This window comes from Bos javanicus, chromosome 7 (genome assembly GCF_032452875.1).
Source record: "Bos javanicus breed banteng chromosome 7, ARS-OSU_banteng_1.0, whole genome shotgun sequence".
NCBI classification, from domain to species: Eukaryota; Metazoa; Chordata; class Mammalia; order Artiodactyla; family Bovidae; genus Bos; species Bos javanicus.
The window spans coordinates 108,787,856-108,815,062 of NC_083874.1; the positions used below are offsets into that span (position 1 = coordinate 108,787,856).

General features: G+C 44.5%; 1 long non-coding RNA gene across 5 annotated transcripts in view; it reads left to right on the plus strand.

The window, feature by feature from the left end:
- The window catches only part of LOC133251748 (uncharacterized), a 142,106-nt gene that overhangs the window by 81,473 nt on the left and 33,426 nt on the right, over nt 1–27,207 (plus strand). For 4 of the 5 annotated variants that reach the window (XR_009737772.1, XR_009737775.1, XR_009737773.1 and 1 more), the window contains exons 3-4: nt 897–956; nt 6,384–6,456. This is a non-coding gene — a long non-coding RNA (uncharacterized LOC133251748). The remainder of the gene's footprint in view (nt 1–896; nt 957–6,383; nt 6,457–27,207) is intronic. The other variant, XR_009737776.1, reaches the window with a different exon arrangement.

Genomic DNA, 27,207 nt, shown 5'->3' on the forward strand with positions numbered 1-27,207 from the left:
GCACAAACTGGAATCAAGATTGCTGGGAGAAGTATCAATAACCTCAGATATGCAGATGATACCACCCTAATGGCAGAAAGCGAAGAACTAAAGAGTCTCTTGATGAAGGTGAAAGAAGAGAGTGAAAAAGTTGGCTTAAAACTCAACATTCAGAAAATGAAGATCATGGCATCTGGTCCCATCACTTCATGGCAAGTAGATGGGGAAACAGGGGAAACAGTGTCAGACTTTATTTTTGGGGGCTCCGAAATCACTGTGGATGGTGACTGCAGCCATGAAATTAAAGACTCTTGCTCCTTGCAAGGAAAGTTATGACCAACCTACATAGCATATTAAAAAGCAGAGACATTACTTTGCCAGCAAAGGTTGGTCTAGTCAAAGCTATGGTTTTTCCAGTGGTCATGTATGGATGTGAGAGTTGGACTATAAAGAAAGCTGAGCGCCAAAGAGTTGATGCTTTTGAACTGTGGTGTTGGAGAAGACTCTTGAGAGCCCCTTGGACTGCAAGGAGATCCATCCAGTCCATCCTAAAGAAGATGAGTCCTTGGTGTTCATTGGAAGGACTGATGCTGAAGCTGAGACTAATACTTTGGCCACCTGATGCGAAGAGCGGACTTATTTGAAAAGAACCTGATGCTGGGAAAGATTGAAGGCGGGAGGAGAAGGGGACAATAGAGGATGAGATGGTTGGATGGCATCGGTGACTCAATGGACCCCATGACTCAATGGACATGAGTTTGAGCAAGCTCTGGGGGTTGGTGATAGACAGGAAACCTGGCATGCTGCAGTCCATGGGGTCACAAAGAGTCGGACATGACTGAGCGACTGAACTGACTGAACTGATGGAGTGGAGGTGTCCCCTCTGACCTTTCTACCCCTCTTTTGTTCTTCAACAGAAAGATTCCACTAAGGCAGCTGGGAAGATTACACAAAGCAGAGTTGACTTGAGTTTCCAGGTTAGTTATATGTGATATCAGAAACAGAATTCCATGGTCAGTAGATTATAATGAGTATAACATTTTTGAATATAATTTAAAGAGCTGTTGGTTTTGTTGGGTGTGTATGTGTGTTTCTGAACATATGGTTTTATGTGGGTATAAAGTGTGTGTGTTATGAATTAGTTTATGTTTCCATAAATACAAAATGAGGTGTGTTTCAATCATGGGTCACCTATGTACTGGTAATTTTGGTTGTTTTCTTAACTGTACCCAAAGGATATTCCTTTTATTCATTTTCCCATGAATAAGCTCATATAAGTGATATGAGAGTTTTTTTTTTCCATTTTGTCTTTTTTCAGTTAATTTTAACTTCATTATTAAGATGAATCGTAATGATGTTTAAAACCCCAGAGGCAAGCTAGCTTCATTTGATTTCTTCTTGTAAATGAAAAAAAAAAAAAAAACTGTTAGCAGTTCCAATCTTCTGTGAAATGTGCCCTGTGCTTTGTGCTTACATTTTTAATGTGCCTTTCAAAATAGAATTGATTTGGCTCTTTCTTTTAAAATATAAAACAATAAATATTTTATAAGGGAAGGGATAGATTTTTTCTCTTTTTGGGGGTATAAGCAAACTGAAGCGGTAAAAATAATCTCACCCTATTAACCAGTTGAAAGCAAACAATGCTGTTTTTAGTCTGAGCTTCCAAAAAATATTTAGCTCAGGATGTAACCTGTTTGGAGGTGCTGTCTCAGGAGGTTTTGCCCTGCACACCGCAAAGTCTGTCCCCTGCTCAGGCCTCCCCAAGAGGAGGGCCAAGCAACGCAGAGGGTCTGGAATGCACTCAAAGGGATTCGTTCAAGTGGACAAATCACAGATGTACCGTGTCATGATTTCTTGTGGAAACCAGGTGCCCTTCTCTGGAGAAAAATGACACATTTCATGCATTATGCAGCTTTCTGTGAAAGTGAAAGTGAGGTTGCTCAGTCACATCCAACTCTTTGCAACCCTGTGGACTGCAGCTCACCAGGCTCCTCCGTCCATGGGATTCTCGAGGCAAGAGTACTGGAGTGGGGTGCCACTGCCTTCTCCAGGGGATCTTCCCTACCCAGGGATCAAATCCGGGTCTCCTGCATTGCAGGCAGACCCTTTACCCCCTGAGCCTCCAGGGAAGCCCTCATGCTGCTTTCTGTAATATGAGCTTATTTCATGTGAAGAAGGTGGCCAGTCTTTGCCAAGCTCCCTGTGCAGGCTTTGGGATGGAACAGGGTTATCCAGTCACGACTCCCTGTGTTCCACAGAGCTTGGCCTCTTCCGTTCACTTCTGTAGTGCATGTGATGAGCGCCTTCTGTGTACCTTGTGCTGTGGAAGACGAAAACATGCATTGAGCACAGACCCTGCCCTCAGTGAACTTGAGGTCCATGGGGGATCTGGACCCGGGCACTGTCTATCCTCAGAGGAGCAGAGAGGAAGGAGGAAGAGGAGAAGGCAGATGAGGGCGAGGGAGGGGAGGAGAGGGGAGGCGGTGAACGGCGTGCGCGAGAGCTGGGGGACCCCTGGGAGGGGAGCCCGACTGGCTCTCCTCTGCAGACAGCACTGCTGGTGAGGAGCTGACTTTTTCCTGCATTAGAGTTTAATCTCACCTGAATTTTGGGAAGCAGGCATTTGTGGTGGCTACGGCTGCTTCGTCCTTTCTCTCATCAGGACCATGACTTTTGTGGACTGAAGGGGCCCCTCACGCATCCTGTTGGTAACAATCCTGAACCTGCCTTGCCAGTCTAATTATCAGCAAATTGCTCTAGCTAGATCAATGGGCATGCTTTCAAGTCTAATAAGAATGAAGGAAAAGTGTTCAAAGCTGGAGATATTTTTAGTCCAACAGAGAGATTGATTTTCTATGAGATCCTGAATTGACTTAAAAAAAAAAAAAAACAACTTCTTTTAAACTCCAGCTAACATTTCAAGTTTGCAACTCACCATATGAAGGAATGTTTCCTTGGATACCCCTCCATTCCCACTAATTTCTCATCATTTCTCTTGGTTGGGAACTCATTCATGCTTTCTTGGTAAATGTAACATTCTACTGTTATCAACTTTTGCTATATATATATATTTTTTAAGTGTGACTCAGATGCTTAAAACCGTAAGTATGTATCATGATTCTGTAGGCTGGCTACACATTCTGGCGTATAATTGATCTTCTGGGGCTAAACTGGCCTCATTCAGATGCTTGGGAACTCTGCTGGGGAGCTGAGAGGGCTGGGGTCTCTCCCTGTGGCTTCTCATGTTTTGGAGGCAGTTTTGGGTCCCATAGCGTGCAAGAAAGGGCAATCCTGAATGCACACTTATCAAGATTCTCCTCCCAGCTCATTGGCTGGTGTCCCATTAACTGAAGCAAGGCAAAAGACCATATTCAGATTCCAGAGTTGGAGAAAAAGATGGCACCGCTTGGCAGAAGAGACGGCAGTCACATTGCAAATGGCCGTGTGCACAGGGAAGGAGGATGGGCCCACTGTACTCCGCTTTACCAGTTAACCCAGAGGTCAGCAGGAGGGCGTCTCACAGAGGACGCTGTCAGGGGAGCGACGTTCTTGTTCCTTGTTGTTGCTGTTATTCCATCACGAAGTCGTGTCCAGCTCATTGCGACCCCACAGACTGCAGCACACCAGCTTTCCCTGCCTCTCACGATCTCCTGGAGTTTCCCACACTCATGTCCCTCGTGTCGATGATGCCATCCAACCATTTTATCCTCTTCTGCCCCCTTCTCCTCTTGCCCTCAATCTTTGCCAGCTCCAGATCTTTTCCAATGAGATGACTTTTCACATCAGGTGGCCAAAGTATTGGAGCTTCAGCTACAGCATCAGTCCTTCCAATGAATATTCAGGGTTGATATCCTTTAGCATTGACTGGTTTGATCTCCTTGCAGTCCAAGGGACTCTCAAGGGTCTTTTCCAGTGCCACAATTTGAAAGCATCAGTTCTTCAGTGCTCAGACTTCTTTACGATCCAACTCTCACAAACTCTCACATCCATACATGACTACTGGAAAAACCACAACTTTGACTAGATGGACATTTGTTGGCAAAGTAATGTCTCTGCTTTTGAATATGCTGTCTAGGTTGGTCATAGCTTTCCTTTCAAAGAGCAAGCATCCTTTAATTTCATGGCTGCAGTCACCATCTCCAGTGATTTTGGAGTCCAGAAAAATAAAATCTGCCACTGTTTCTACTTTTGCCCATCTATTTCCCATGAAGTGATGGGACCAGATGCCATGATCTTAGTTTGTTGAATGTTGAGTATTAGACAGCTTTTTCACTCTCTTCTTTCACTTACATAAAGAGCCTCTTTAGTTCCTCTTCACTTTCTGCCATAAGGGTGGTGTCATTTGCATATCTGAGGTTATTGATATTTCTCCCGGAAATCTTGATTCCAGCTTGTACTTCGTCCAGCCCGGCATTTCTCATAAAGTACTCTGCATATAAGTTAAATAAGCAGATGACAATATACAGCCTTGATGTACTCTTCCCCAATTTGGAGCCAGTCCATTGTTCCAAGTCTGGTTCTAACTGCTGCTTCTTGACCTGCACACAGATTTCTCAGGTGTCAGGTCAGGTGGGCTGGTATCCCCATCTCTTTCAGAATTTTCCACAATTTATTGTGATCCACACAGTCAAAGTCTTCACCGTAGTCAATGAAGCAGAAGTCGATGTTTTTCTGGAACCCCTTTGCTTTCTCTATGATCCAACAGATGTTGGCAATTTGATCCCTAATTCCTCTGCCTTTTCTAAATTCAGCTTGAACATCTGGAAGTTCTCGGTTCACGTATTGCTGAAGCCTCTCTTGAAGGGCTTTGAGCATTACAGCGGTACATTGCCTCTTGTACCTTAAAGGGCGCCCAATGTGGATGGATTTCCTTGAAGCTCACCTCCACTGCAAGTCTCTTCATTCTGCAATTCCTCACTCTTTGAACCTTTAGAAACTATACCAAGACCAGATGTTGACAGAGGAACTCATAGCCAAGAGTGGGGCTCCAAAGCAAGAGTGGAGCTTAATAAGAAAAAAATGGGCACAGGATGAGATGAGCAGACAGAAGTTGATTTCATTCTGATACTATTGCCAGGAGCAGGGCAGAGTGCCCGGAGCAAGTCTGGACACAGACTCACGGACACAAACGGCAGAGGGTTTTTAATCCTGGGCTGAGCTCATGGAAAAGTACCGGAGCACACTTAGTTACTCCTGAGTCTGCAAGGTTTTTTCTGTGACGAGGCCACCTGTGTTTGCCAACTGGCACCCACAGGTATTGAAAGTTGACTGCTACCCTTCATAGAAACTGTGAGAGTAGGTCTCTTTATCCTTCAATGTTGACTTTTCCAAAATGCTTCATAAGTCCTTGAAAAAAGCATTTCCTGGGTTGTAAAACTGGCAAGAGGCTGGAAAAAGATTTACATACAATTCAAAGTGGACGAGAAAGGACTTACAATGGCAAGTTTTGGAAAATAAACGCTCTAAGAAAAGTCAGACGCCTAGAGGGAGGAAGACGACTGAAGTTTAGTCAGGCTAAGGGGGTGGTTAAGACCACCTCGATCAAGCTGTCCAGAAGCAAAGCACCCTGGTAGCCACCTCTGCGCATGGCTGCCTGAGCTAGGCATCTTCCTAACATAACGACTATCAGAGAGAAGGATACTTTAAACAGTTTGGTATTTTAATAACTATTCCAAAAAATTTTAGGAATTTTAGGGAAAAAGCTGTGTTTCTAGGAATGAATAGTCAATGTCACCTGAATGTTTCTCTAGGTCCCTACTGTGCATCTCTGACACAGTGATGTATCTGTAGTGAGTAGCATTTACTCAAATGCCCAGGAAGGCCAGGTAGCTGATACAGCATTCTGGAAGAGGAAAATTAGAGACATTAGATGAATTGCTTCAAGTTTTAGAGATCTGTACAACAAAGATGACATTTAGACCAAAATGTGTCTGACTACAAATGTCTTGCTATTCTTCAGTCACTAAGTCATGTCCAACTCTGACCTCATGGACTGCAGCATGCCAGGCTTCCCTGTCTTTCACAAATTTCACAGAGTTCACTCAAACTTACATCCATCAAGTCAGTGACACCATCCAACCATCTCATCCTCTGTCGTCCCCTTCTCTTCCCACCTTCAGTCTTTCCCAGCATCAGGGTCTTTTCAAATGAGTCAGTTCTTCGCATCAGGTGGCCAAAGTACTGGAGCTTCAGCTTCAGCATCAGTCCTTCCAATGAATATTCAGGGTTTATTTCCTTTAGGATTGATTGTTTTGATCTCCTTGAAGTCCTAAAATGCCTAGCTCCAAGAACTTCTCTAACAAGCTACCCTTTCATGAAATCTGGCCTTGGGTTACTTTAAGGGATACTCAAACTCTGTCTTATATATTCTTTAACTTCCTGTTTATTTCTCATTTTCCCCCCAGTCTGGCATCTGTGCTTCCCAAACAGTCATCCTTATGTCATCTGGTCCTCTGCCCTTTTGAAACCAGATCTCAGGTAAGGTCCTGATGTCTACCTTGCAAAGGTATTGGATCGGGTATCCTTTTAATTGGGAAAATGAAATGTTGATATCCTATGAAGGGAAATGTAGTGGATAGTAGGGTGGATGAGGGAAGCATTGTTTATTTCATTTTTTTTGTTTCTGAACTAGTGGGGTGAGGAGGAGGAGGTATCCATGGTGCCGTATCCATGGTGCCTGAAGACAGCTCAGCACAGCCAGTTGCATGTAGAGCGACAGCCTCCCTAAGCTGGTTCTACAGGAAGCATTCACATGCTCTGAGAAGTTGCATTCCTATCAGTCGGAGAATATTCGTTTTTTAACTTTCTTGATATAAGGAGATTTCTTAATTAAAAGTTTCACAAGTACTGTTTTCTCCTTGTTGAAGTTGATTTCCCACCCAGTCTTAATGTTAATAGCAGGGTTATTCTTAAAACCATCTCTAAAAAGTAATTAGCCACCTCCCCAGAAGCTGCTAGGACATCACCTCACTCTCTAGAAATTCTGTTCATGCCCTTCTGACTGCTATGCAATTAACAGTTTGCTGGTTCCTGTGAGCAGTGGAAAGAAAGAACAGTGAATGTGATGTAAGTATTTCTCATGCTCATTTGTTTTAGGACTGGGAAAGCCAAGAGCTAATCTGTTAGGACAGGGAAGGAAACAAGATTCTTCTCCTCTCCTTTAATGCCCCCATAAGTTATTTCTGAAATAAATAGCCCATAAATTATAGGCCAGGAAGAGTAAAATGGTTCCGTTTTACGAATGGTGACATAGAGGAAGCACCGTAGAACTGATGACTAGCTTCTCAGTTTTGGCTAAACCTTCCGAGGGTTTGCTCTCCAGGGGGCAGAGATGTTGGCTCCGCCCTAACTGTCTCAGCTGGTGAGTCCGTTTGGCCCCCAGGAAGGGGGCCAGATCACAAATGTGAACACTACCCTTCTCAGCTTAAATTGAGAAAACGCTTCTCCAATGCTCTGTGCAAGGCAGAGGCCGAATGACTCGCTGCCATTGCAGCCCACCTCCAAAGACCCCAGCCACAGACATTGTCCATCTGCATCTTCCAGGATTGTTTTTTTTTCAGTTCCCCATGTGTGGAGAATCTGGTTGCGGTGAGCAAATCACTCAGTAACTCTCCTTCGGGAACCCCACAAGACAGAAGTAGGCCCAAGGATACTACTTTTAGAGTTTCCGTTGGGTTCACCTCCTTCAGCATGTAGGTGAGAAAACCATGATCAGAAATGCTCCAGAGCAGGGAAAAAGGAGCCTTCGCTAACCCCTGGACGTTTCAGAGCTCGGAATCTGACTCCTGCATATTGCTGAGTCCTCTCGAGCTGGCCTTCGTGGGGATATCACCAGGCCACAGGCGCCGAGGCTGGCCCGCGGGGTGCGCCGGGGAGGCCGGGTCCAGCCCATGCGGGGGCGGTTTCTGAGAAGGCCGGTCACTCTGCCGCCTCTGGTCGGGCGCCAGGCTGCAGACTCACTGCCCTCTGTGGGCAGCTGGGGCCTTTACTCTCCGCCAGGAGACTGGCTTCAGACCTGGTTCCTTCACCACAGTGAGTTGTGTGAAATGGTGTCCAGAGTAACTTCTGCTGCTGGGCGTGTGGAGGTACAGAAAGTGATATGAGGCTGTACTCTAGAAAACCCCAGACGTACAGGCTGGGACTCAGTGTGTGACTTGACCAGCTGGGTACCATCCTTATTAGGTGATGAGAGTCTCCCCAAACCCCCACCTAAACTGTTGATTGTTACAGACCCTCATCACAGCAGGAATGGGAGTTTTGCTGAAAGACCGAGTATTTAACCTGTCCAAGCATTGATTTTACATTAGCTGTTAACACTTTCCCCATCATATACAATCCATCTGTGTAAAGGGCTTAATAGTAAAATTGATGGGCTCAACATCATAATCAGGTCAGTAAACTGTCTGATTTATTGAGATGATCCAATACTTTGGCCACCTGATCCAAAGAGCTGACTCATTGGAAAAGCTCCTGATGCTGGGAAAGATTGAGGGCAGGAGTAGAAGGGGACGACAGAGGATGAGATGGTTGGATGGCATCACCAACTCAATGGACATGAGTTTGAGCAAGCTCCGAGTTGGTGATGGACAGGGAGGCCTGGCGTGCTACAGTCCACAGGGTCACAGAGAGTTGGACACGACTGAGGGACTGAACAACAACAACAGCAACGTGTCAAATAGTCACACACGAGGTAGAGGGCCTCTCGATGAAGGTGAAAGAGGAGAGCGAAAAAGTTGGCTTAAAGCTCAACATTCAGAAAATGAAAATCATGGCATCTGGTCCCATCATTTCATGGGAAATAGATGGGGAAACAGTGGAAACAGTGTCAGACTTTATTTTTTGGGGCTCCAAAATCACTGCAGATGGTGACTGCAGCCATGAAATTAAAAGATGCTTACTCCTTGGAAGGAAAGATATGAGCAACCTAAATAGCATATTCCAAAGCAGAGACATTACTTGGCTAACAAAGCTCCGTCTAGTCAAGGCTATGGTTTTTCCTGTGGTCATGTATGGATGTGAGAGTTGGACTGTGAAGAAAGCTGAGTGCCAAAGAATTGATGCTTTTAAACTGTGGTGTTGAAGAAGACTCTTGAGAGTCCCTTGGACTGCAAGGAGATCCAACCAGTGCATTCTGAAGGAGATGAGTCCTCGGTGTTCATTGGAAGGACTGATGCTAAAGCTGAAACTCCAATACTTTGGCCACCTCATGTGAAGAGTTGACTCATTGGAAAAGACTCTGATGCTGGGAGGGATTGGGGGCAGGAGGAGAAGGGGACGACAGAGGATGAGATGGCTGGATGGCATTACCAACTCGATGGATGTGAGTTTGAGTGAACTCCGGGAGCTGGTGATGGACGGGGAGGCCTGGCGTGCTGCGATTCATGGGGTTGCAGAGTGGGTCACGACTGAGCGACTGAACGGAACTGAACTGAACTGAGGTAAGCCTGCTGGACATTTGGGGCAGTTAGGTGTCCCAAACACTCATTGGACTCAGTGTATCCCAAATGAAGCTTGTTAATCCTGCCAGCTAGGATTTACACTCACTATTCTACCAGTATTTCTTTAGAAATTCAAAAGAACCAAGATTTATAAAGAGTGATTTAGTAATTGCCTCACATCTGAGGGGTAGAAAGATACATTTTAAGTTCAGGGGCAAGACAATGTTATCCCTCTTCCTGGTTTAATAAGAGACTAGACCTGATTTCCTACTGTATTCAAAGAAACCCTATGACTCCTGACTTCGAATAGATATAAATCCCCAGCCTTTAGTTAAGAAATAGCATTTCTAATTCCTCCTTTGTCCTAACCTTTCCATATCACCTCCTTCAAACCTCATCCTAGACCTTAGGAACAACAATCTGGCTCCTGGAAATTAAAAAAAAAATTAAATGTAGTTACCCAGAATTCTGTGTATCTGAAATATTTTTCTATGAAGAGCTGATGGGGAGTGGATCTGTTTTGCTTGTATCTGTTTTGCTAGAATTGCCACTTTACATGGAAACACCAACAGGCACTCAGAATCACTTGAGTTCCAGACAAACTCCTCCCTGCCCTCACTGTGTGGTCTGTCATCATCGGTGATAGAGTTCATTTGCAATTAGTAATCAGAGTAGTGATTGGCATGAAGTCCTATACAGGCATGGAAAGCAAAAAATGACTAATGGTAATCATGTTTGCAATATTGATTCATCCATTAATGTTACCTGCTAAAATCAACTTTATTGAAGAATAATATACTCAACAAAATGAAACCGTTTTAAGTATGGAGTTCAATGAGTTTTTAACTCAATGGGTCCGCATACTAATTAAGGAATGTTTGTACCACACCCTCCATTTCCCTCAGGCTCCCTGTGAATTTGCTAGGATTTTCATAGCAAAGCACTACAAGCTGGGTGGCTTAAACAATAGAATGTATTGTCTTGTGGTTCTGGTGGTAGGAACCTGAGATAAGGTGGTTAGAAGCGTTGGTTCCTTCTAAAGGTTGTTAAGAATCCATTCCTTGTCTCTCTCCTAGCTTCTGTTGGCTTGCTGCATTCTTTGGTAGGTTTTGGTTTGTACATGAATCACCTGATCTCTGCCTTAATCTTCACATGCCATTCTCTCTGTGCCTAATTTCCCTATTTTATAAGGACATGGGTCATAGTGCGTGAGAGTTTAATAGTCTCATCTCGACTACATTTGCAGAGACCTTATTTCCAAATAAGGTCTGACGCAGTGGAGTTAAGAGCTAAATGCATCTTTCACCATCACGCCCCTTTTCCTAAGAGCATGGCCCAATGTACCCATGAACAAGAATCCCTGTTTAGTGATGGAAATGTTCAAGCAGAGTCAGGACATGTTAGTTGCGTGAACAGGTTGTTCGAATTTCCCTGTCACCTGTGTCAAGAAGCAGTCATGGTTTCAGTGTGGTTTCCTTCCTCAGCCAACAGAGTTCAGTATGGAACCGCTCGACAAGCCTGAACCATCACTGCTTCTCACCTCTGCAGTCTTACGATCTGCTGGGTTGAAGGCCCTCGTTTCCAGGGCTGATGAAGTAACGCTTTGTAAAGGGCTGCAGCAGTGGGCCCAGTAGACTTGAAGCTGTGACTCCTGCTTGGACACTTTGGAATCCTCGTGGTGTTGCACCAGTAAAGAAAGGAAATGCCCAACTGGTGGGGGAAATTCATCCTAATTTCGGTGAGCTTTATCATTATGTCCCAGTGAGGATCTGGAATTATCACTACCCCAATAGGGATATAAAGAAGTAGGTCTAAAATGCAAGAAACTCACCAAGTCATCTTTTGATGCCTTCAAACCCAGTGATAATCACACGTTGAAAATCATAGCAATCGTAACACCAGGGAAAAGCACTTGAGGACTCTGAAGCCTCGGGATTGACGGTCTGGGTCACCTTGCCAGGCAAGCAAATTAGAGCAACTGCTGATCCAATCGAGGGCTGCTTAAGGGCAAGACAATCCGGAACGAGTAGTGAAAGAGCGAAGTAAAACGACGGCACTTAAGCGCTTGCTTTGCGCTCTGGCTTTTGGGTGAGCATGCGCAAAGACTCCTAGAGATTGGTGAGGCTGAGAGGGCCAGGCTGAGAGGAGTCGCTCTCTCCATTCTTGCCCATTTTCGCCCCGTCGTTCTTCTCTCATTGCTTTCTGTGGACTCTTCCGTTGGGGTCTGAGCTAGTTTATATCCAATGCCAGACCTTCATACCAGGACTGACAGGTTATTTGGAAAGATTCTGAATCTTTATAAGTTTTTAAACTTATGAAATATATGAGGCACATCGAGAATGATATTGCAAACATCCATTATACCCACCAATTCTGTTGAAGCCATTTCTTAATGCTTCTCAGAACTGCTGTGCGCTCTGCTCAGAGATAGCTACCGGGCCAGAAGTGGTGTATGTGATCTCCAGACACATGTGTTCACAAATGGTGTGTAGCTTCACGTGTTTTAACAAATACATATATGGTATATATTTTTCTAATTTTTTTTTTTTTTTTGGCTCCACTATGCAGCTTGGGAGATCTTAGTTCCCGGTCAGGGGTGGAACGTGGGCCCTCCACAGTGGAAGCATGGAGTCCTAACCATTGGACTTCCAGGGAACTTCCTGTAATTCATTTTTTGTTCAATGTGATTTTGAGATATGTTTTTGTTGATTAGCCTAGATTATTTTAAAGTCCAGAGATTGGTGAGGTTTTTTTTTGTGTGTGTGTGTGGGGGGGGTGGGCATTATTTTAATTTTCACTGAGAGTGTCATCAACTCTCCCTGTAATTAGAATATTTCATTCTTATTAGCAGAGGTCCTTGTGATTCTGGAACAAAAGAGATTCATAGAGATTATTTAAGTCTAAGATATGCATCAGAGAATGAATGACTGTTGCAGAAGAAGGACTGGTTTTCTCTCCTGTGCACTACTGTGGAGCTGGGGTTCAAGAACATTCTTGTGAATTTCAGGTTTGCAAGAAAATAATTCCAGGTTAAGACCAGAAATTTCAGCAGAAGTATTGACTCTGTTACCCAATTGCTTGCCAATAATTATTGAAGATAAATTAGTTCTGCTTGCTTTTGTCTTCTTTTTCCAAGAGAATTTCCCATTCTTGTTGCTAGAAAGTATATTGTATTGAGAAGCAGTAAAAAAAAAAAAAAAAAAAGGATGAACAAAGCTTCATTGGGAAATAACTCTAAAATTCTTACAGAGAGCTACCACCAGTAACTGAGAAGGATCAATAAACCCACACCTAACATCAAACAACAGCACCTCTATTAAACATAACAACCATGCCATGGTGCTGTTGTGCTATATACTTTCTTTCCTCTTAAAAGAAATTCATGTTAAAACAGAGTTTGAGAAGTCCAACAGAGTCCTTACAAACACAACTACTCTCCAGAAATTTAGAATCCATGTCCGTGTTTGAGGTTTTAGTTTTTCTTCCCTAGCTTAGTACCAAAAGCCACCCCTGCAGCTGCTCTCATGACCTTTATTACTCTCCAAGAAAGTCTGTTTGGGGGCCTCAGGGCAAGCGGTAGCCGGAATGTAGCCACTCTCACGTATGACCCAGGCCCCTTCTGGCTCGGCGTCAGGCATTATCAAATACATGTAGTTCTGTCAGGTCACGTAGCAATGAACAGTACAACCGGGGCAAGTTCAGATGTAGGCAGAGCAGAATGAAAGAAGCTGGGAGAGTGTCATGGAGCTTTGCTTGCTTATTTTATTTTCATACTATTGCACGAAGGATGCTCAGCTTCAAATGAAGTGGACTCTGGGAGTCGGAGCATTATTGACGCCGTATAAAGATGGTATTAGCTCTGTGTTGAGATGTGTAGGTGTCAGCTAGCGTGTGTTTCTTAGTTCACAGATCTCTAGATTAAGAATAGTTGCATCCAAAGGTCTGCATCCGGACATGATGTAAATCATGAGACCTTTTCCATATCGCCTTCTTTCACTTTAGTAATGTGCATTTATGTTCCTCCCATCCCTTTTTATGGCTTGATGGCTCGTTTCTTTTTAGCATGGAATAATAATATTCCGTTGTCTGGGTGCAGCACAGTTTATTTATCTGTCCACCTACAGAAGGACATCTTGGTTGCTTCCAAGTTTTTGCAATTATGAATAAGCTGCTATAAACATCTGTGTGCAGGTTTTTCTGGGCATGAATTTTCAATTTCTCTGGATAAAGGCCAAAAAATGTAGTTGCAGGATCTTATGGTAAGGGTGTGTTTTGCTTTGTAAGAGTATGCTGTACCATTTTCCATTCTCATCAGCAGTGAACGAGAGCTCTGTTGTTCCACATCCTCATCGGAATTTGGGGTTGCCCAGTGGACAGAGAAGCCTGGTAGGCTGCAGTCCATGGGGTCGCACAGAGTCGGACACGACTGAAGCGACTTAGCGGCAGCAGCAGCAGCAGCAGTGTTCTGGATTTTGACTCTTCTAGTAGGCATATGATTATATCTCATTTTAATTTGCATTTCCCTGATGACATGTGACACAGAACATCTTTTATAGGCTTGCTTCCCATCTTTTTGTAACTATGTTGTTGTCTTGAAAGGAATCCTTATATTTTAAAACTGTTGACCTAGGCAAATTTAAAACTACTGAGCTAGATAATACCACAGAGATATTAGAATTAGAAACATTGCCCATGTCTCAGTTACTTAATTTATGGGTCAGGAAGGTGCCAGTGTTAAACAGATGAGAGGGTGCATGTGGCGGACGATTGATCATGTAACCGGGACACGCCAAGTCCTTTCCCACAGCCATGGGTCCCACAGTCCTTTCCCACAGCTGTGGGCTGCAGGCTTACTGTTACCTCAGTCCTCCTGGCAGGGAGTCTCTCGGCCACATGGAGGGAAGGGATACAAATCCTGCTTGGGTTGGGTTGGCCAAAAAGTTCGTTTGGTTTTAAGTACAAATAAAGTACATGCTTTTCATTTTACAAAGAAATTTATTGAACAACGTATTCACTAACCGAATGAACTTTTTGGCTAACCCAATATAACAACGTAAGGACATTCTGAAGAAAAGCATCACCATGAGAAATGCTGATTTTCTGCCATAGAAAATTTCGCTTTGAAGTTGCTAAAGGCTCCATCAGTTTTGCCTAGGGTCTGCAGGGTCCGCCCGTGCCCCTGAGAACTGGATGTTAAAGCTCGGATCCTGGCAGTGATGCCAGTGGAGGGTGGGGAGCAGCAAGTGCATATAACTTCTGAAGAGGGAGCAAGACTAGGAAGGAGCAGCGATTCATAAATTTCCAGCTGAGATTGAATTTAATGGCGGAGAAGAAATCTGACTGAAAAGTAAAAGTTTTGCACGAAGCTCGAAGCTCTGAGGTTTCAGTACCATCTAGTAGCAGTGTGATAGAGCCATATTTTCAAAATGTTACCATGCATTCCTCCTCCCTTTCAGGCAGATAGTAACCTGGACACATTGCCACCGGGAAGAATGTAGAGCAGAAGGCCCATCAATGTTAAGTCTCTTTCTGAATCCTGGGTTCAAAAATCCTCGGGCTTTAAGGCAGCGTGGACAAAAGTATTCTCAGTAAATGTGCACTAGGGAGCCAGAAGTTTAAGGAAAGTGGGTCCCCTCCTGAAGATTTAAAGGCAAATCCCCAGTGAAAGGGAAGGAAGGTCTGGAGGGGAACTGTTGAGGCCAGAGGCCTGGGGGGTCCTGAAGAGGCGCGCTGGGGCCATCAGAGCCGGATACAGCCTGAGGACTTACGCTGACACACGCAGTGTGAGCGGGGGTGATACGTGTGACTTTAAGGGCCATGGTGTCACTGGCCACCTTCCCACCGGGGTGGTTTTCGTGGGAGCAGAGATGAAGCCTGGCTCTGCCTGAGCCCGAGTCCCAGGACAGGGCTTCCCTCCCAGCCTGTGCAGGATGCAGGGGGACTGAGAGAGTGATGTCTGTTACCTTAGAGTCGGGAGGGGCACGGGGGCATGTGTGTGTGTGTGTGTGAGTGTGAGTGTGACTTCATCAGGCCTTGAAAACACAGCCTCAGGTTGCTCTCAGGAGTCTAGCTGCTGCAGGGCCCAGACTCTGAGGTCAGGTTTCCTGGGCTGGAACACCACCGGCCACCGACCACCTATGCAGTCCTGGGCAAGTTAATTGTCTTTCTGTACCCGAATTTCCTTACGTGGAAGCAAAACAAATTATACTTAAATGGGAGGAAGAATAGTTTTCTGCATAGCGCTGCTGAGGAGTAAACAAGTCAACATTTGTCAAGTGGTAAGGCAGCTTTTGGCACACAGATAACACATGGATGTTAGTTCTCTCTCTTTCTCACCACGCCCTTCCCATGTCAGGCCTTCCCTAAGAGATAATCCATGACAAAGAAATGAGCAAAATATTAACCTCCAAGGATGTTAAATGTAGCTTAATTTTGAAGTCTTAAAATGTATCAAATGAGGGCCTTAATGAGAATACTAGATGGCCTGCTTTCATCATACCTGTTTAGCTGCGTTGATTGCAGTTACGTCTGCGGCCCTGTAAGGTAACTAGGCTTTTAATATTACCCGACTTCCAAATAACTGGTTTCATGCGAGTCCCCCTCCCCAATTGTGCTCGTTCTTCCCCCTTCCCCAGGGAAGGGGCTGCCCAACATTCAGAAGAGAGCTAACTAATTAGCTTTAAGCTTGGTTTCATCTTCTTACCCACAGTGAATGTAGAAACCTCTCTGTGCTATCTGGGTGAGTGCTGCAGGCTTTAAAGCCATCTTTGAATATATTCGCTTGATTTTGAAGACAAAAATCTCCCTGGAACTTTTAACCATGGGCACCACTTTCGCTTTTCTGAGTGGCTGCTCTCTGAACTTATCTGAAGCTGCCGTTAGAGGTGGTTGGGACCTGTTTCCAAAGATTCAGCTTCTGTGCTGCACCATTAAGCCTTTGAGGGCCAAGAAAAGCCACAAAGCATTGCTGATGTCAGGACTGAGGGAGAAACAAGCTTTGAAATATAGGAGAGGGAAGAAAGCAAAGCCTCTGCAGGTATGTCATTCCCAACCAGATAAAAATACAAACCCAGTGGAGAATAAAGGCGTGCCTTGCAAAGCTACCGCCAGTGCGGTGAAAAATTGAGGAGAGGAGGGTCAGAGAAACGGGAGAAAAATCCCTACGGGTATATTTAAACCTAAACCTGATGTTTAATTACAGTATTGCCACAAAACCCTTTCAAGTGCATGTGACCAAAAGGAACGGAGGGACAAGACCACTCAGGGAGACATTGTAGAGGATCTGGGACACAAGAGCTCTGGTGTCTGTTTAGAAGGCTCCCCAGACCTTCGATTCTAAATCGCAGGTCCCGTCTGCATGGCTCACCAGAGCTCACAGATTTCAGCCTTGCCTCCAGGTTCCTGACGAGAACATTCAGCCAGAAATAAGGCCACTGGAACAGGACTCAGGCTTGATTGGACCCTTAACGTTGTTTCCCAGGGATATTTATAAGAGAAATGTAATTTTGGAAAGAAAAATGTGTTGAGAATGGATGGCAATTCTTTCTGGCCCCAGATCTTTATTAAGGCAAAAGCGCTGCAGCAACACAGAAGAATTTGAGACTCAGCTTTAACTTTGTTTCACATAAAAATGCACCAACCACAGTATTCTGTAGAAAGACCTGGAGCTGTTAATGCCTTTAGTTGTGTTGTTTCCTGATTTATGTGGGGCGTTGTACATAAATGTGCCCCACTTCCTTGATGAAGGTAGGCTTTCCTGCTTTATGGGTCTGCATACATTGTACTGAATTTCACTACAAGGGTCAAAATTTATGTTGAAGGTGGATCCAAGGAAAATTGACTTGAAAGAATGTCTTCAAAAGGAACAGAAGTGCTCACATTAATTGTAGTTTCTGGTAGATGAGCTGAGTAGATAAGATCATAAGACATATATTAATGACAATAATATGAACACTTTTATTAAAAAATCAATTTAGGAATTATAGATCACAGAGAACACTCTCCATTTATCATGATTTTTTTGCATAGAATTTTCTGTTTACCTCCACTGGAGAGAATTATCATCATTCAAACTGTCTTCAAAAACATACTTTAGGAGACGATCTATAAGTTTTCCATAGTCTCAGCCTTGCTTTCCACACATGGGCAGGTGAAACACAGATCTTTTTCAATTGAGTCTGGTCAGGACTCTAAGTAACTTCATTTTGCCCGATCCCTGTTTCATCTCAGCTCTTCCTATAATTCCTTTGGGTCACATACTGTTCCAGCTCTTGGAAAAGTTTTGCATCGTGCTTCCTTTCCTTTCATCATCCTTCATTCTTTCTTTGATCTCTTCCTACTCCTCTTCTCCATCCACTGCATTTAATGCTGCTACTGAGGACCTTCTAACATAAGAAAATTCCAGACTAAGAAATTTCCATCTTTTTAAGTGTCACTGTGGACTGTGATATAGCATCAGTGATATGGAGGCTATTAGAATAGATTTATTCATCAAACAAGCTTGTAGGCAAGTGTCTGAGGTCAGCTGTGTTGGGAAATATAAAGCACACCATCTGTATCCAAAGAATTTACAGACCAGTAGACTGTGTGGATCACAATAAACTGTGGAAAATTCTGAAAGAGATGGGAATACCAGACTACCTGATCTGCCTCTTGAGAAATTTGTATGCAGGTCAGGAAGCAACAGTTAGAACTGGACATGGAACAACAGACTGGTTCCAAATAGGAAAACGAGTACATCAAGGCTGTATATTGTCACCCTGTTTATTTAACTTATACACAGAGTACATCATGAGAAACGCTGGACTGGAAGAAACACAAGCTGGAATCAAGATTGCCGGGAGAAATATCAATAATCTCAGATATGCAGATGACACCACCCTTATTGCAGAAAGTTAAGAGGAACTAAAAAGCCTCCTGATGAAAGTGAAAGTGGAGAGTGAAAAAGTTGGCTTAAAGCTCAACATTCAGAAAACGAAGATCATGGCATCCGGTCCCATCACTTCATGGGAAATAGATGGGGAAACAGTGGAAACAGTGTCAGGCTTTATTTTTCTGGGCTCCAAAATCACTGCAGATGGTGACTGCAGCCATGAAATTAAAAGACGCTTACTCCTTGGAAGGAAAGTTAAGACCAACCTAGATAGCATATTGAAAAGCAGAGACATTACTTTGCCAACAAAGGTTCGTCTAGTCAAGGCTATGGTTTTTCCTGTGGTCATGTATGGATGTGAGAGTTGGACTGTGAAGAAGGCTGAGTGCCGAAGAATTGATGCTTTTGAACTGTGGTGTTGGAGAAGACTCTTGAGAGTCCCTTGGACTGCAAGGAGATCCAACCAGTCCATCCTAAAGGAGGTCAGTCCTGGGATTTCTTTGGAAGGAATGATGCTAAAGCTGAAACTCCGGTACTTTGGCCACCTCATGCGAAGAGTTGACTCATTGGAAAAGACTCTGATGCTGGGAGGGACTGGGGGCAGGAGGAGAAGGGGACGACAGAGGATGGGATGGCTGTATGGCATCACTGACTCAATGGACGTGAGTCTGAGTGAACTCCAGGAGTTGGTGATGGACAGGGAGGCCTGGCGTGCTGCTATTCATGGGGTTGCAAAGAGTCAGACACGACTGAGCGACTGATCTGATCTGATCTGAGGCTGTATGCAGATTGAGAAGCAACAGTTACAACTGGACAAGGAACAACATCCTGGTTCAAAAGTAGGAATGGAGTATATTAAGGCTATGTATTGTCACCTTGCTTATTTAACTTATATGAGGAGTACATCTTGTGAAAAGCCAGGCTGATGAATGACAAGCTGGAATCAAGATTGCTGGGAGAAATATAAACAACCTAGATATGCAGATGATACCACTCTAATGGCAGAAAGTGCAGAGGAATTAAAGAGCCTCTTGATGAGGGTGAAAGAGGAGAGTGATAAAGCTGGCTTAAAACTCAGCATTCAAAAACCTAAGATCATGGCATATGGTCCTTTCCCTTCATGGCAAATAGATGGGGGAAAAAGTGGAAACAGTGGCAGACTTTATTTTGGGGGGCTCCAAAATCACTGCAGATGGTGACTACAGCCGTGAAATTAAAAGACACTTGCTCCTTGGAAGGAAAGCTATGACCAACCTAGATAGCATAATAAAAAGTAGATATCACTTTGCCGACAAAGGTTTTTCCAGTAGTCATGGATGGATGTGAGAGCTGGACCATAAAGAGGGTTAAGTGCTGAAGAAATGATGCTTCCAAATTGTGGTGCTGGAGAAGACTCTTGAGAGTCCTTTGGATTGGAAGGCAATCAAACCAGTCAGTCCTAAGGGAAATCAATCCTTAACATTCATTGGAAGGACTGATGCTATAGCTGAAGCTCCACCTGATGTGAAAAGTCATCTCATTGGAAAAGATCCTGATGCTGGCAAAGATTGAGGGCAAGAGGAGGAGGGGGCAAAAGAGGATAAATGGTTGGGTGGCATCACTGCCTCAATGGACATGGGTTTGGGTAGACTCCAGGAAGGAGTTGGTGATGGACAGGGAGGCCTGGCATGCTGCTGTCCATGGGCTCACAAAGAATCAGACACAACTTAGTGACTGAACGACAAGGTTGTAAAGACGGAAAAGTGGGAGAGTAGGGTAAATTGTTAAAAACCCTCCATGACTTTCTCCCTTATAGTTATCTCACTGCTGCTGCTGCTGCTGCTAAGTCACTTCAGTCGTGTCCGACTCTGTGTGACCCCAAGACGGCAGCCCACCAGGCTCCCCGTCCCTGGGATTCTCCAGGCAAGAACACTGGAGTAGGTTGCCAGTTCCTTCCCCAGTGCATGAAAGTAAAAAGTGAAAGTGACGTTGCTCAGTTGTGTCCGACTCCTAGTGACCCCATGGACTGCAGCCCACCAGGCTCCTCTGTCCATGGGATTTTCCAGGCAAGAGTACTGGAGTGGGGTGCCATTGCAGGAATACCCAAAAGAGAGGAGAGTTTAAGAGTTTCATTTCTTTTTGTCTATTTGAAATTCCTTTGTTTCTAAACAGAAATTATCTTTCAGCAAGTGGGAGTTTATATTAAATTCATTCTATTCATAATGCATTAGAAATCTAAAATATCATGCTCTTAAATCACATTGGGAGAAACTGAAAACCAGGCATTGGATGACATGAAAATAGTATGTGAATAAAAGATCCCAGTAGAGGATTCGTATGCATGAGTCTGACATTTCTCACTTGACCAGAGTTGACTGTAGAAGCTATTAAGTTGGGTTTACATGGTACAACCAGAACAACAGTTTAAAACCCAGTTGGATTTAATACTTTTCCCACCGAATTTATCGTTTCAGTAAGTAGACTTGTAAAAGGGTCAAGGTGGTTGAGTGGTTCATGTAAAACAACTCCAGACCCGTAGTGAGGTTTGGGCACACGGCCCTTAACTTGACCCCACGTAATTTTTACTGCCCTTTTGATTTCCCTTTAGTTCTGTGAGCTCGTTTGTGTTGTTCCTGGAACTCTGTGTTAATGAAGCAACTTGAAATACATTTACCGCAGTGAGATAGTTTTTCTTAACCAATTTACTTTTCCAACATGGTCTGTTTTTTTTTCTTTTTTTCCTATCTGCTTAAAAAAAAACCTTCTGGTGTTTACGGCTAAGCTCTCACCCTGGCTTTCAAGGGTATACGGGACTGTCTGTGGTAAATGTCTGGGGAAGCAGTCAGGTACTCAGCACTCATTTTTACGCCTTTCTGCTTCATCCTTTGTGTCGGAGGCTACAAGCCTTGCAACTACATTTTCTAGAGCACTTTGACTCCTGTGTTCTAGATAGATTGACCTTTTGCCAAGTAGAAACACTTATACAAGATTAAGAAAGAAAGAGGCAGCAGCTACTTTATTCCTTCTCTAACTCTAGACTTTGTGCTTTACAGAGCTGGGGGTAGTGATCTCTTTTTCATTTACTTCTCACCTGCTATTGGTGTGTAGAGAAACTGTGAAGCGTTATTGGTTCTGCACATTCTTAACCTCTGGGCCTGAGTGCCCGACTCTGTCCAGGCCATTCTATAATGGCCTGGGGGCTGTGGCCTGCGGCCTCCTGGGCGGCCCCTCCCCGGGGCTCTGGGCTCCGGACCGTGGGCCCCTACGCGGCACTTTCCCCATGGGCTGCGGCCCGCGGCCTCCTGGGCAGCAGTTTCCCCTGAGCTCTCCCCAGCCTGGCTCTGGGGCCGCCTCCACCAGACACTTGCTGTGGGTGGCAGGGGCAGAGTGTTCTCTGGCCGGGGCTTCCGGGGCCTTCCCCGCCGGCTGCCTGGCCTGGTCTGCGGGTGGCGCGGTGTCGCAGCACCCACAGCTCCCTGACCCCCGAGCTGGCCCCCAAGCCCAGGGGAAAAGCGGAGGAAGGAGGAGTCTGCAAACAGGCACTTAGCAGGCGTGCGCCGGACGCCAGCCCCAGGCCCGCGGAGGGGACCGCGCCTGTCGCGGGGGGTGGGCATCACTAGAGGATCCGGCCCTCACTCCACTCCACCCAGTTACTGCTCAAGAGTTCCCTTCCTGGTGCTGCAGATCCGGTCTGGGGCTGACCCCAGCGGGTCGGCTCTGAGGTCCCAGACCCTGGCCTCCTGCCTGCCCGGCGTGGTTCCTCCGGGCCCGGGGACCCGGTCAGGTTCCAAGCGGAGGAGTGGCTTTGCACGCGGTCATCAGATGCTGTTGACTAAACAGCAGATGCTGTTCTTAAATTTCTAATTCAGAAAGAATCACTAGTAACATACCAGTTAATAAGAATCATTTTATTTATGAGCATTTAGGAATAAAGTGTTGTGTATCATTTTTTTCTAGGAACATTATGAAACATTTTGCTGTTGTTAAAAATTTCACATACACGGTGAGATGGCTTTGTAGCACTTTATTGTACACATGTGGCGTCACTGAACAGTTCCTCTATTCCTGAATGTCTAGGTTGTTTCTAGAACTTTTTACTATAAATAATGCTGCAACAAAAATAATAGCCCAAAAATCTTCACAAAGAAATATCAGCATATTATTTCTTTAGGATTAAAGATATTTAGGGGTTATCTATTAAACATGAATACCGTTATAAGTGATGTGCAGAGAGCTACTAGAATTCAGAGGAGAATGCAAAGAAGTCATCGGTAGAGTGTGACTTTCCTCCAATATTGATTTTGTAAATAATAAACAAGTGGGCTAATGAATGAGCAAAGCAGGCCTGTTGTAAATCCACTTCTCACATGGCGCATAAATAAAGCAGATGCTGGGCTTAGAAAAGTGCTCGCTACCAGCACGTGTCACTTATATCGTCACAGTTAGTCTTACTCTATCCTGAACCTACTATTGATTTTGAAGCTTCTCTTGCATAAAAGGTTGATCAAAGTCCAGTACATATTATCACTATCAAGTACAGAGTCCACCCAAGGCCATCACTTCACCACTCATTTTAATTTAGGAACAAAGCCCTTTAAGCTCAGTGAGTCCAGACAAGGGGTGATACCGAGGGCCCCCGACCACCAGGTCGGTGGTCTTCCTGGGAGGAGCAGAGTGCCTGCAGGAAGAGCAGGAGGGCGGCCCCACGGTGTGTCAATGGGCCAAGGCAGATGTTCTGCGCTAAATAGAACCGTTGTGAAGCTTAGTCATCTTAGGAGTCTGCTCTCTGGACTACAACCTGGATGAGCAATATATGATGAGCTCATTTCTCAGCTGAAGGAGCTGCAGTGGGTAAACAGAGCTGTTTCCAAGTTAGCCCCTGGGCAGCCAATTCCTAGCATTGGCATTGAGCATATCAGACACTGATAGTTTCTTTTTACCATATTGGTGCTTTTAAAAATGGAAAACCACATCAAATACCAATATAATATAGGGGGAAATAAAGGTCAAGTTTCATATAATAAAGGAAAGCAATTTGTTCTGCTGACAATCCCTAGAACTTCAGCACTCAGCACGTTCAGAGGGAGCTGTGTGATGAAAAGCACCAGAGGGGGAAGCTTCTTAAAAGTTACAACTAATCTGATAAGCAAGATTTCTTTGAAAAAGTATTCCAGAAGGAAATCTTGAAGGAAGCAAAACACAGCAAAAAATAATGTTGGTCCAGGTAACAAAGTTAGGGTTCACCTTGCAGAAACTTGTGGACATCCTTCCCTTTTCTTTGGCATGAGTGATTAATAGCCGGTTCAGCCCATAATTTGTCATCCGCACGCTGGGCTTTTGGCACGCTGATGTATGTGCAGCCAACACAGACCTCACCGTGGCCCTGGGCCTTGGCGGGATAGTACCCGAGACGGGCATATATTCCGTTGATGGACCATTCTGGGGGACCGAGGAGGAGAGACGTGGTAGATCTTCCAAAGTGCCTGAGCAACGGCTCAGGGATGAGAAGTTCACTCTCGAAGACAATAATAGGAAATCTTTTGACATGTGAATTAGCCTGAGTCTGGCACTGTTTTAAGTACTTTGCATATATTAACTCATTAGTTCTCACAACAACCCCAAAGAGAGCCTCGATCAGGATATCCTGAAGGTGAGGAAACTAGCTCATAGGTAGAACTCAAGGAATCTTCCCAAGTCACAAAGTGGAAGTTTCTGGGATGAGGCACAACCACCTTTTCCTTAAAAACCTCGCTGATGACTTCCAGGGCACGTGTCGGCTTTACCAGTCTGGCTTCAAGCATCTTCTGTCTCAACCCCTGTTGCTCCCCAATGCATCCTCTCTATTCTAGGCACTCAGATGCTGTGCCATTTTCAAAATTTGTTTTGTCTTACCATATCCACGTCTATCTGACGTATTCCTTCATTCCTTCACTGCTTGGCAAGTTTCAACTTCAAAGTTCCTCTGAAATATCTCCAATTTCCAAAGTGGCCCTGGATGTCTCCTTTGTAGAAGAGAATAATTTTTCTCTCCTCCGTTCTCCAATAGCCTTTCTTCGTTGCTGTGATTAACACCTAACATGTTGTATTATTTGTCATTTTTAATTTTAAGTGGCATTCCTTCAGAACAGGAGCGAGAACAATGTGCTACTCATTTTTCAAAAGAGCCTCCACCTGAGGAAGAATGTGGGATTCAAATATGTACTTTATAGGCTTATGCTGAGTTAATAATAGCAAATAAATGGTTAGCAGCATAAATAGATTACCAAACACTGGAAGAGTGGAAACATTATCATACAAATTAGGGACAAATCATGGTTATTTACTTACAGATAATATCAGTCTTCCCTGTAGCTCAGATGGCAAAGAACTGCCTGCAATGCAGGAGACCCAGGTTTGATCCCTGGGTTGGGAAGATCCCTTGGAGAAGGGGTATGGCAATCCACTTCAGTATTCTTGCCTGGAAAGTTCCATGGACAGACGAGCCTGGTGGACTACAATCCGTGGGGTCCAAAAGACCCCAACTGAGTGACCAACTCTACTACGTGAGGTAATATTGTGATTCTCATCTAATTACTTTGGTTTGTGGTTCAGTTGCTCCGTTGTGTTCAACTCTTTGTGGCCCCATGGGCTGTCCCCCACTATCTCCTGAAGTTTGCTCAAACTCAAGTCCATTGAGTCGATGATGCTATCTAACCATCTCGTTCTCTGTCGCCCCCTTCTCCTCCTGCCCTCAATCCATCCCCCTATCTGGGTCCTTTCCAATGAGTTGGCTCTTTATATTGGGTGGCCAAATTATTGGAGCTTCAGCATCAGTCCTTACAATAAATATTTTATATATATAATTACTTTATATATAAAGAAACTTTGTATAGATATAATTACTATACATGTATATACATATGTGTGTGTGTGTGTATATATATATATATCTTGAAGGCAATGGCAAGCCACTCCAGTACTCTTGCTTGGAAAGTCCCATGGACCGAGGAGCCTGGTAGGCTGCAGTCCATGTGGTCACTAAGAGTCGGACACGACTGAGCGACTTCACTTTCACTTTTCACTTTCATGCATTGGAGAAGGAAATGGCAACCCACTCCAGTGTTCTTTCCTGGAGAATCCCATGGACAGAGGAGCCTGGTGGGGTACAGTCCAGGGGGTCACAATAGAGTTGGACACGATGGGGAGACCACACATACTAGCAAAGTAATGCTAAAAATTCTCCAAGCCAGGCTTCAGCAATACGTGAACCGTGAACTTCCAGATGTTCAAGCTGGTTTTAGAAAAGGCAGAGGAACGAGATCAAATTGCCAACATCCGTTGGGTCATTGAAAAAGCAAGAGAGTTCCAGAAATACATATATATTTGCTTTATTGACTACACCAACCCTTTGACTGTGTGGAACACAACAAACTGTGGAAAATTCTTCAAGAGACAGGAATACCAAACCACCTGACCTGCCTCCTGAGAAATCTGTATGCAGGTCAAGAAGCAACAATTAGAATTGGACATGAAACAACAGACTGGTTCCAAATAGGGAAAGGAGTACGTCAAGGCGGTATATTGTCACCCTGCTTATTTAACTTCTATGCAGAGTACATCATGCTAAATGCTGGGCTGGATGAAACACAAGCTGGAATTACGATTGCCAGGAGAAATAACCTCAGATATGCAGATGACACCACCCTTATGGCAGAAAGTGAAGAATTAAAAAGCATCTTGATGAAAGTGAAAAAGCTGGCTTAAAAATCAGCATTTAGAAAACTAACATCATGGCATCCAGTCCCATCACTTCATGGCAAATAGATGGGGAAACAATGGAAACAGTGACAGACTTTATTTTCTTGCACTCCCAAATCACTGCAGATGGTGACTGCAGCCATGAAATTAAAGAAAAAAAAGCTATGACCAACCTAGACAGCATGCTAAAAAGCAAAGGCATTGCTTTGCCAACTAAGGTCAGTCTAGTCAAAGCTATGGTTTTTCCAGTAGTCATGTATGGATGTGAGAATCGGACTGTAAAGAAAGTTGAGCACTGAAGAATTGATGCTTTTGAAGTGTGGTGTTGGAGAAGACTCTTCAGAGTCCCTTGGACTGCAAGGAGATCCAGCCAGTCCATCCTAAAGTAAATCAGTCCTGAATATTCATTGGAAGGACTGATGCTGAAGCTGAAACTCCAATACTTTTGCCACCTGATGAAAAGAACTGACTCATTTGAAAAGACCCTGATGCTGGGAAAGATTGAAGGCAGGAGAAGAAGGGGACAGCAGAGGATGAGATGGTTGGATGGCATCACCAACTTGATGGACATGAGTTTGGGTGAACTCCGGGAGTTGGTGATGGACAGGGAGGCCTGGCGTGCTGCAGTCCATGGGGTTACAAAGAGTCAGACACAACTGAGCGACTGACCTGAACTGAACTGATATCATCTTACGGAAAAACCCAACTGAAATTTTTGGCCAAGGCAATATTAAATTACATAGTCTCTTAACAAAACACTTCTTTAAGTAAAAGCAGATGTAAATTATCTTACTGTATTACAGGAAAATCAAGGACACTTTATATGTGGTTCAGCTAAATTCTGGTTATGAGTTGATTTTCTGGAATATGTATTGCTGAAAGATTTCCACTTTGCTTCCTCGGTCTTTTGCTCTGCTGATGTGTCTTGTAAGAAAGAGAACAAAGGAGGAAAACTAACTGCACGATTTCATAGAGGCTCAGCCACACAGTGGGCATCCCCGTGGCTCAGCAGGCAAAGAAGCTGCCCGAAGTGTGGGAGCCCTGGGCTCCATCCCCGGGTCAGGAAGATCCCCTGGAGAAGGGAGAGGCTGCCCACTCCAGTATTCTTGGGCATCCCCGTGGCTCAGCAGGCAAAGAAGCCACCCGCAGTGTGGGAGCCCTAGGCTCCATCCCCGGGTCAGGAAGATCCCCTGGAGAAGGGAG